This window comes from Arachis ipaensis, chromosome B2 (assembly GCF_059453495.1).
Source record: "Arachis ipaensis isolate K30076 ecotype BB chromosome B2, ASM5945349v1, whole genome shotgun sequence".
NCBI lineage: Eukaryota > Viridiplantae > Streptophyta > Magnoliopsida > Fabales > Fabaceae > Arachis > Arachis ipaensis.
The window spans coordinates 60,473,764-60,485,041 of NC_142437.1; the positions used below are offsets into that span (position 1 = coordinate 60,473,764).

Below are 11,278 nucleotides of genomic sequence, written 5' to 3' on the forward strand. Positions count from 1 at the left end.
CACCACAGGCATGTGTCCTAGGGTCCAAGCTATTGGTGTCTAGCCTTATTGTTTGTTTCTTTGCCACTTTTTGACTTTTCTATTTCTTTTTCTTTCTGTTTTGATTCATTTTCAAGGGATTTTTTTTAGTTGAAGGATCATAGCAGCAAACTAGCTTAAGCTTCAAGTAACATGTCATTATGCAGCATTTATTTTGTGAGCTAACAATTGAATCAAACACATACCACCACTAACTTTCATTCTAACTTTTGCAACCTTGAACAATTACTTTTCTAAATCAAAATCTCTCTTTTATTCAAACAGCAAGGGGAACAAAACAAAATATTCAAGCATAATGAAGGATGACAATTATTATGCAGATAACTTTTAAGCTAAAAATGTATGCAAAACAAAGAACAATTGGAGGTATATCATGTTTCAGATATACATCTTCCTTATTTAGTTTGAAATTATGAAAGAACTTCACCACCTTCTAGTTGTCATGTCCCTGGTTATTGCTTGATTCTCCCTTCTTCTTCTTTCTCTTCCAGAGCTTGGAGTAGTCCTGAGTTTCTTCACTAGGGCACCTTCTATCCCAGATAGGATCTATAAGACCGGAGAGCCCAACTGCCTCCAATCTTTCATGTACTACCTATGTGTAGTAATGAGACCTTGCTTTCTGTCGGTCTCTAAATTCTTGGCACTGCTCAAATGGTTTGATTTGTGGATCTAGTGCTGGCATATTGTGGGTCAAATACTCCAACCTTGCTTGCATATTTTCATCATACTCTAATTGTTGCACATGTCTAACCTCTCCAATAGTATGATGGATGTTCTTCTACTGATACAAGTTGTGAGTATTCCCCATATTTGGCTTGGGTCAGGAACATTTTGTCATATGACTCTTGAAGTTTTGTTGTTTGTTCTCTTTGCCCCTTAAGAATCTTGGCTTGAAATTCTTGTTGTTGGACCATCATTTGTTGTTGCCAGCTCTCTTGTCTTTCCTCCATTCTGTGCTGCCAAGCTTCATTTTGCTCTCTATCTTTTAAATATTGCTTCCGGTACTCTAGATATTGCTCTTGTTGCCTTGAATATTGCTCTTGTGCTCTTACATTTTGTTGTGATATTTCCTCAAGAGCTCTTTGTAGTTGACTCATATCTATGGCACTGTAAGTTTGCTCTTCCCCTTCCTCTGATCTTCTTCTCCTTTGGGGTCTTTCTTCTTGATCATCATCCTCAGTAATTCCTTCCATGTTTTTCTTTGTGATTCCCGTCCCCCTTTTTACTTTCTCTGTGTCCTCATCTTCAAAAATCACTCCAGCTTTGTTGCATAGCCTTAGGATGGTGCTTGGATGACCGAGCCTAGTTGATTTGTTTGTGCTTTCAGCTATCTCTTGAATACTGTCGTCTATGAGTTGTGCGAGGTTGATTTCTCCCCATGTAGGATACAGTATGTCAAGAGTGCTCGCTTGATTGTGACCCCTGAGGTGTTTCTAGTAGGGCGTATAGATCTCCTTACTATCTCATACCACCCCTTGGCCTCAGGAATGAGATTTATTCTTTTCAATTGGCTTGGGATTCTTTTTGAATCTCTTTCCCAGTCTGTGTCTTCCAAGCATATCCCTTGTAAGATCTCATCAGGGTTATTCTCTCCCTGCAGTCTGGCCTCATAGCTGGGCTCTTCATAAGTTATGGTTCTCAACTTCAGGGCCCTTGTAATGGATGCTGGACTGAAATCCACTTCAACTCCTCTAACATAACTTTTGTAAGAGATGCTGTCTTCACTTTTTTTCACAGCATTTGCATAAAATTCCCTGATCATGACTGCACTAATCTTGGTGAGAGGATCGCATAGGAGATCCCACCTTCTTTCCCTAGTGATTTGCCTCATGATGGGGTATTCCCCGTCCCTCAGCTCAAAACCCCTCTCATAAATGATGTGCTTTATTTTCATGAATCTATGATATTTTTTTTCATGAAACTGAGATCTAAACTTCCTTGCATCATAGGATGGGGGTTCGGTTACCATTGGTTCCTTCCCTTGTCTTCTCTTTGAACTTGATGAAGCCATGAATTCAATTAGAGGGAAGAGGCAAGGGTGGATTTGTGGTTGGTTGAGGTACGGTTTTATAGTGTAAAGAGAACGAAGAAGGAAATGTTGCTGTTGAGAGGGGAGTGGGACGTGTTTAGGATTGCACACGGTGGAACAAGGACTTATGATTGTAAGGAAAACTTGTATGAACATGTGATGCAACAAATGTCCCAACCTATTTATAGGCAGGGCATTAAAGCTTTGGACGAAGACCATACTTGAAGAGGGATTCGGTCATGACTTATGAAGGGTGGAGATTGAGTTGAACAACATAGTAACTTCATGAGATGAACGGCTTGCATGTTCTCTTGAGGATTGACAAGGATTCTCTTCCCATTGGTTGCATGAGATTCGCCTTCCAAGGTGACTAGCATGCAGATTTTTACTTTCCAAGGTAGGCACATCTCTCTAGGCACATGTGATCCTTCTCTCTTGGCTTGTCATAGCCGTGTCTTTATCTTGTCTTTACCTCAACCTTCTTTTTCCTAATTAAATCAAAATGGTAAGCTTTAGGACATAACTGTAGCACGGTGATGAAGTGGTGAATGCTTAAATTATTTATTATGTTTCTTAGTCATAAAAGATCAATTGTGTCCCTTACTTAGTGAACCAAGGTTTGGTGAACACCAAACTTGTCTCTTGCTAAGGGATTAATGTCAAATGCAAGCAATTTATCACAATTGATACCTTCATCGTAAGTTCTAATTCATTTTCTAATATCAATTCCTGAAATGTAACACCAAACTTAAAGCTTGCTTGTCCCCAAGCAAGAAATGAATTATGCTCCAGGGTTCTTTCAATTAAGACGGATTGAAGAATAACTTGTCAGGTCCTGTGAGTGAAGTGATTAAGTGACAGTGGGGTGAACTCTAAATCATATGCTCATGCAAGGGCTTCAGTGCTTACTAGTCCCTACATCTTGGGAGTCTTAGGTCTTAGGATTTTCATCCAAATGGTATCATGGAGATCTCTTTATATGTAATCACCTTGAAGCAGCTTATAGTTTCTTTGCTTTGGCCTTGACTCTAAGTGTCATGTCTCAAAGCGGCTCTTTAGATAAGCTTTCAATCAATACTCCTAAACCAGTTGGTTTTAAGGTATTAGGTGTTAAAGCACCCCTAAGGATTTACTTGCTCAAGCCTCTTTCTTTGACACAACTCAACCACAAGCATTTACTAGGCTAACAACTCTTTGAGTTTTGTTTCTTCTTTCTTTTTCTGCCTAGTAATTGATGCTCAGAGCCTTGGGCCATGTTCTTTTTGCTTTTGTATTTTCTTTATTTTCTTTTGTTTTGTTTGCTGCTTCTTGCATCAATAGATTTTTGAGAATCTCCACAATACTTCTTTGAACTTCATGTCCTGCCTATGAGCTCCCATGCAAGTTTTCACAAGCATGCAACCTCAATACATAATCATACAACTAGAACCACCACTTCTCCTAATCTTTTGCTTGCCTCAAAATTGTTTGATTCCTCAATCCTTCTTTTCAAAGAACTTTCATGTGATGCATTTTTTTTGAAATATTGAATGCAAACAAGTTTTGGAGAGTATAGTGTTGTAAATGATCAAGCATCTTGCTTATTGAATTACAGAAAAACTATGCTATGCAGGCAGGCAGGGGTATTATGTAACTTTCAATTTAGCAGCATCTGATACAAAATAATCACTGAACAATACAACCTTTTGGAGTTCGCTTGCTTTCCTTCTTCTCATCATCATCATTGCTGGCCTTCACATTCATCTTTCATCTCTTTGGTTGATGATGCTTAATCTCTCCAAAAGTTTGTATGGTACTCTGCAGTGATATTGAAAGTTGCTTGTTCCCCAAGCACTTAGAAATAATGGTTAGTCTGCATGATTTATTTGTGGGCCTTTGAACTTACTTTGGTGTGAGAACACCAAACTTAGTACCTTGCCAATGGTTTTCATGCATCAAATTTAACCATGTGTGAAATTTTTTTCTTTTTTTTCTTCTTTTTTTTTAAAAGCAATAAAACTGAAAACTAGGAAACAGCGAAATAGTTAACTAGTTCATCCAATATGCTTGAAGCTAGCGGTATGCAGAGAGTGAGAATGTGTTTAATGATGGGATTTTTGGTGGAACACCAAACTTAGAATCCTTCATTCTCCCTTATATTGTTTTGGTGTGCAACACCAAACTTAGCTTTTTGCAATATAGATAAAACTAATTAACCTTTTTATTGGAATAGATATGAAAAGATGGTTACCTCCGGTTGGGTTGCCTCCCAACAAGCGCTCTTTTATTGTCACTAGCTTGACATCCTTCACTCTGTGCTCATGGAAGTTGAGGCTTCTGTTGCCTTAGGTTTCCTCCTCTTGCTATGGGCTTCCTTCCCTCTGTTTCTCTTTCCATAGCCTTCTTACTTTCCTCCATGACTTCTTTCTCTTTCAACCCAGCATCTTTTTCGTGGCTCTTTGGGTTCAGACTTCCCTTCTTCTCACCCAATTCAGCAAGGTTTTGAACCAGTTGTTCCATCTGCCTTTCAAGTCTTCTGAGTGAGGCCTCTTGGTTCTTGCTTATCATCTCTTGATGTTTCTTTATTTCTTCCTGCTCTATTGCCATCATTTCTTGAATTTTCATGAACCTCTCCATCATCATTTCTAGAATATAGATTCTTTGAAAGTTTGGAAGTGGTTGTGGTTGTGTCAACTGTGATGATCGATGAAAGTCATTTTGGGTGAATGGTGAGGTAGGACGGGGTTGGAAGTGTGTGTGATTGTTGTTGTGGGGGTGTGTTTTATGTTGATTTTTGAAGCTGGGATTGTTGCAGTTGAAGTCCCTTGGTCTTTGGTTTTGGTTCTCAACCCCCCTCCCATTAGAATGAGTTCTCCAAGGTGGATTGTACACATCATTCTGAGGCCTGTGTTGGAGCACGCTAGAGTGATTGCTTGGAGATTGTAGTTGCTCATAACTTTGTTGCTCATGGTTAATGACCCCAAAACTGTGTTCAGCTTGATTACACCCATATGAGCTTTGAGTCAGGTTGTATGTATGTACTACAGCATGTCTCAACTCAGTGATTTTTCTGGCCATCATGTCTAGTTGTTGTAGAGTCTGCTGATGGATCTGCTTGTTTTGGCTTATGACTGCACGAGCACCTTCAATTTCTTTCTCTTGTGTGAATGGATGCACTTCTGCCTCTGGCTTAACAACTCTCTGTGATGGGTTCAACTTGACTAGGAGTTCACTCATCAGTTCTTCCCATCCGATAATGCTTCCTTGTGGAAAAGCTTCAAACCATTGGGCAACATCATTCATGGCTATGGATAGTTGCTTCGAACTATGGGTTACATTATCATCCAAGGTGGGGATATTACTCTCATGATTGCTAGAATTTGTTGAGTTCCCCTCCATGATTTGCACAGTCACAAACAATTCAAGTGATGATTGATATTCAAGCTCAGAATGTGATTCAGAAGGTTAGCTGGCACAAAGTATCAAACAGTTGATGGACTTGGAAGATTAGTGGCAGAAATTGCTTCTCTTGTGTAAGCAAGAGCATTGCATAGAGCCAGAAATTTCCAGGAAAACTTCACTTTGTTGCTAAAGCGAAGTTTCAGTTATCTCAGGCGAAAATTCAAACAGTTAGTGGGTTAATTAAAAATTAAAGAACAGAAAAGTAAAAGTGCTTGATCTAGATCTCCACTTCACTTAATCATTGTCAATCTAATCAATCCCCGGCAACGGCGCCAAAAACTTGATGTGCAGAAAACGATCCGACACAAAACTCACCGGCAAGTGCACCGGGTCGCATCAAGTAATAATAACTCACGGGAGTGAGGTCGATCCCACAGAGATTGAAGGATTGAGCAATTTTAGTTTAGTGGTTGATTTAGTCAGGCGAATCAAGATTTGGTTGAGAGATTTGTGATTTGCAGAATTTAAATTGCATAGAAAGTAAAGGGAATGGGTAAATTGCATGAAATTAAAGAGAACTGAAATTTAAAGTGCTGAATCTTAAAGAACAAGAAATTAAATGGCAGAAACTTAGAACGCAAGAAATGTAAATTGCAGAATCTTAAAGTGTAAGAAATGTAAATGGCTTGAATTGTAAAGGGAATTGGGAATTGGATTTGCAGAAATTAAACAAGGAAAAGTAAAATTGCAACAAGCAGAGAAGTAAAGGATGACTTGAATTGAACCGGATCTTAAAATAGAAATGTAAATGAGCTTGAAAGCAGTGAACAGAGAATTGAAAATGGGAAATCCGGATCTCAAGACCCAAGAGACTAGATACCCAAGTCTAGATCTCAATGCCTTCCTAGATCCAACAAGAACAATTGCAAAGGAATTGTAAATTGTAAATTGCAGAGAAAGTAGAAGACAGAAGCAATTAACCAAAATGGAAATTCAATTGTGCAGTAAAATGAAACAGAGAGATCTCAGGATGAGATTGAAACAGATTTCCTTCAATTCTCCAACCCAAGATCCAAGACAATTGTAATTGAAATTGAAAGCAAGAAAACTAAGAGGAAGGGAATTCAATTCTCCTTCCCCGAGACTTAGAAATTAAAATTCACTCCACACCAAAAGCTCTCCGAAAACTCTCTATGAAAACTAAAAGGAAAGCTCTCCAAAAACTTAAATCCTATGCTATTTATACACTTTCTTCAAATGGTCTTCGAGCCTTCAATTGGGCCTTTGCTCTTGATGGAATTGGGTTGATAGAGGCCTTGGTTGATTGCTCTTGGAGTTTGGAGAAGAACCGAAGTGAACCGGGTTTGGAATCATGTAAGCTTGAGTAAAAGTTTGAGTAAAAGTTTGAGGCAAACTTTTACTCAAACTTTTCATATCAGCCACCCCATCCTTGCTGCTACCAACGTTTGAGCCAAAGTTTGGGGTCAAACTTTTGCTCAAACGTTGGCTCCCCCTTGCACACTCATGGCGCCAACGTTTGCCAAAAAGTTTGAGGCAAACGTTGGCGCAAGCTTTTGCTCTCCAAGGTGTGTTGTTCATGGCGCCAACGTTTGCCAAAAAGTTTGAGGCAAACGTTGGCGCAAACTTTTGCTCTCCAGGGTGTTGATTTGTGATGCCAAAAGTTTGCCAAAAAGTTTGAGGCAAACTTTTGCTCAAGCTTTTTGCTCCCTGGTTCGTTTTCACTTATTCCAAAAGTTTGAGCTAAAGTTTGAGGCAAACTTTTGCTCAAACTTTTTGTCCTCTCTTCCTCCTAGCCATTTCTTCTTGCTTCAACCTTTTTCCAAGCTTTCTTCACCTATCATTAATAAACCAAACACATCAAAGCTATGCTCAAAATCATGAGATATTCATTCTTTCATAATATGTGACAATTATAGCATAAAACCTCATGAAATTACATTAATTCATCTATGGTTGATTAAATCAAAGGAAGCATGAAAATCTACCCAATTGGCTTGCTTATGGCTCAATAAAGTGCATAAATCAATTGAAAATAAAAGAAAAAGGCTAGTGAAACTAGGCTAAGATGACTCGTCATCAGTAACAATATATAATTCATCTATGCATGACTTTGATTCTATGAACAAAAGTTGATTCTTCTGAAAATTGGTACATATGCAGACACCAAACTTAATGTTTGGTCATATACTTCATCAAAATGACTAAGCATATGATCTAAGAATGCTTGAAAAGCTGATTTTTGTGTGCTGTCAGGCACACCAAACTTAGAAGTCTGGCATGTGTTTTAAAACAGTGTATGCATCTATCAAGTATGTCTAATAAAATTCAAAATCATGCTAAGGTGATCATAATTTATTGAATTAAAAAAAATGAACAAGAATCTTAAATCATGAGTTGCCTCCCATGGAGCGCTCTTTTATTGTCATTAGCTTGACATTGGACCCCTCTTTTATGGTGGTTGATGACTGTAGTGTCTCAGCTTGTCCCCCCTGACTGTGAGCTTCTTCTTTGTTCCTTGATGCTCAATTTCGGCGTGCTCAAGTGAGAGTATTTTGCAAATAGTGTAGTATTCATTGACTTGTTGGTTTGTCCCCAACTGTTGATAGATCAACTATACTTCATCACCCTTGGAGAACCCCTCTGTTGGAATCTTTTTGTTCTTCCAACCCTTTTTAGTCTTGTTCTTGTTTTTCTTCCTTCTTTTTGCTGATCCTCCTTCTTTGACAGTAGGTTTCACTTTGGGACTTTTCTTCTCAGTGGCTAACACTTCAAGGTCTTCTTGGATTTCTTCATCACTCTGCACAATCTCTTTCTCTTTTTGCGCTGCTGTGTTATCTATTTCTTGCTTTGGAAGGTAACTACTGATCGTCTTGTTGATTCCTTCCTTCCACTGCGAGTCTTCCTTATCAGTTTCCATGCAATCCTTCTTCTCATTAATGAGCTGTGTTTCTGGAAATACATTCAGGGTGATGCTTTCATCATGCATTCTAAGGGTCAACTCTCCTCGCTCTACATCTATAACGGCCCTAGCAGTGGCTAAGAATGGTCTCCCCAGTATAATGGAATCACCTTCATCTTCATTTGAGTCTAAGACCACAAAATCTGCAGGGAATATGAACTTGTCTACCTTGACTAGAAGGTTTTCAATCACACCCCTGGGACATATCACTGACTTGTCCACCAATTCTAAAGACATCTGTACTGGCTTCACTTCTTTTATGCACAGCTTTTTCACTAGAGAGGAGGGCATCAGATTGATACTAGCCCCTAAGTCACACATTGCCTTGTTGATGGTTGGTATGCAAAATTGTTACTCAGGTTGTGAATTGTTGTTCGAAATTGATTCCCTGGAAATAGCACCAAAAACGGATGCACAGAACCATGGTCTAAACATATCTTCACAACTTCGCATAACTAACCAGCAAGTGCACTGGGTCGTCCAAGTAATACCTTACGTGAGTAAGGGTCGAATCCCACGGAGATTGTTGGTATGAAGCAAGCTATGGTCACCTTGTAAATCTCAGTCAGGCAGATATAAAATAGTTATGGAGTTTTCGAAAATAATATAATAAAATAAGGATAGAAACACTTATGTAATTCATTGGTGAGAATTTCAGATAAGCGTGTAGAGATGCTTTCGTTCCTCTGAATCTCTGCTTTCCTGCTGTCTTCATCCAATCAGTCTTACTCCTTTCCATGGCTGGCTTTATGCAAAGGCATCACCGTTGTCAATGGCTACATCCCCTCCTCTTGTGAAAATGGTCCAAATGCTCTGTCATAGCACGGCTAATCATCTGAGGTTCCCGATCATGCTGGAATAGGATTTACCCTCCTTTTACGTCTGTCACTACGCCCAGCAATCGCGAGTTTGAAGCTCGTCACAGTCATTCAATCCCAGAATCCTACTCGGAATACCACAGACAAGGTTTAGACTTTCCGAATTCTCATGAATGCCGCCATCAATCTAGCTTACACCACGAAGATTCTGGTTAAGAGATCTAAGAGATACTCATTCAATCTAAGGTAGAACGGAAGTGGTTGTCAGGCACGCGTTCATAGGGAATGATGATGATTGTCACGTTCATCACATTCAGGTTGAAGTGCAAATGAATATCTTAGAAGCGAAATAAGATGAATTGAATAGAAAAACAGTAGTACTTTGCATTAATCTTTGAGGAACAGCAGAGCTCCACACCTTAATCTATGGAGTGCAGAAACTCTACCGGTTGAAAATACATAAGTGAAAGGTCCAGGCATGGCCGAATGGCAAGCCCATTTGATCTAAGAACCAGGCATCCAAAGATGATCCAAATATCAAAAGATAATCCAAAGATGATTCCAAAGATGTCTAATACAATAGTAAAAGGTCCTATTTATAATAAACTAGCTACTAGGGTTTACAGAAGTAAGTAATTGATGCATAAATCCACTTCCGGGGCCCACTTGGTGTGTGCTTGGGCTGAGCTTGAAGTCTACACGTGGAGAGGTCATTCTTGGAGTTGAACGCCAGCTTTTGTGCCAGTTTGGGCGTTGAACTCCACTTTGCAACTTGTTTCTGGCGCTGGACGCCAGAATTGGGCAGACAACTGGCGTTGAACACCAGTTTGCGTCATCTAAACTTAGGCAAAGTATGGACTATTATATATTGATGGAAAGCCCTGGATGTCTACGTTCCAACGCAATTGGAAGCGCGCCATTTTGAGTTCTGTAGCTTCAGAAGATCCATTTTGAGTGCAGGGAGGTCAGAATCCAACAGCATCAGCAGTCCTTCTTCAACCTCTGAATCTGATTTTTGCTCAAGTCCCTCAATTTCAGCCAGAAAATACCTGAAATCACAGAAAAATACACAAACTCATAGTAAAGTCCAGAAATTTGAATTTAACATAAAAACTAATGAAAACATCCCTAAAAGTAACTAGATTCTACTAAAAACATACTAAAAATAATGCCAAAAAGCGTATAAATTATCCGCTCATCACAACACCAAACTTAAATTGTTGCTTGTCCCCAAGCAACTGAAATTAAAATAGGATAAAAAGAAGAGAATATACTATAAATTCCAAACTATCAATGAAGCATAGCTCCAATCAAATGAGCGGGACTTATAGCTTTTTGCCTCTTGAATAGTTCTGGCATCTCACTTTATCCATTGAAATTCAGAATGATTGGCTTCTATAGGAATTCAGAGTTCAGATAGTGTTATTGACTCTCCTAGTTCAGTATGATGATTCTTGAACACAGCTTCTTTATGAGTCTTGGCCGTGGCCCTAAGCACTTTGTTTTCCAATATTACCACCGGATACATAAATGCCACAGACACATAACTGGGTGAACCTTTTCAGATTGTGACTCAGCTTTGCTAAAGTCCCCAATTAGAGGTGTCCAGGGTTCTTAAGCACACTCTTTTTTTGCTTTGGACTTTGACTTTAACCGCTCAGTCTCAAGTTTTCACTTGACACCTTCACGCCACAAGCACATGGTTAGGGACAGCTTGGTTTAGCCGCTTAGGCCAGGATTTTATTCCTTTAGGCCCTCCTAGCCACTGATGCTCAAAGCCTTGGGATCCTTTTTATTTGCCCTTGCCTTTTGGTTTTAAGGGTTATTGGCTTTTTTCTCTTGCCTCTTGGTTTTAAGAGCTTTTGGCTTTTTCTGCTTGCTTTTGCTCTTTTTTTTTCGCCTATTTTTTTCTTTTTTTTTTTCTGCAAGCTTTGTTCTTTGCTGCTTTTTCTTGCTTCAAAAATCATTTTTATGATTTTTCAGATTATCAAATAACATGTCTCCTAATCATCATTCTTTCAAGAGCCAACA

The 11,278-nt window shown here is 39.1% G+C and overlaps 1 pseudogene; it reads right to left on the bottom strand.

The window, feature by feature from the left end:
- Positions 1 to 472: 472 nt before the first annotated feature.
- LOC148574060 (uncharacterized) lies at positions 473 to 2,050 on the bottom strand (annotated as a pseudogene).
- Positions 2,051 to 11,278: the final 9,228 nt, after the last annotated feature.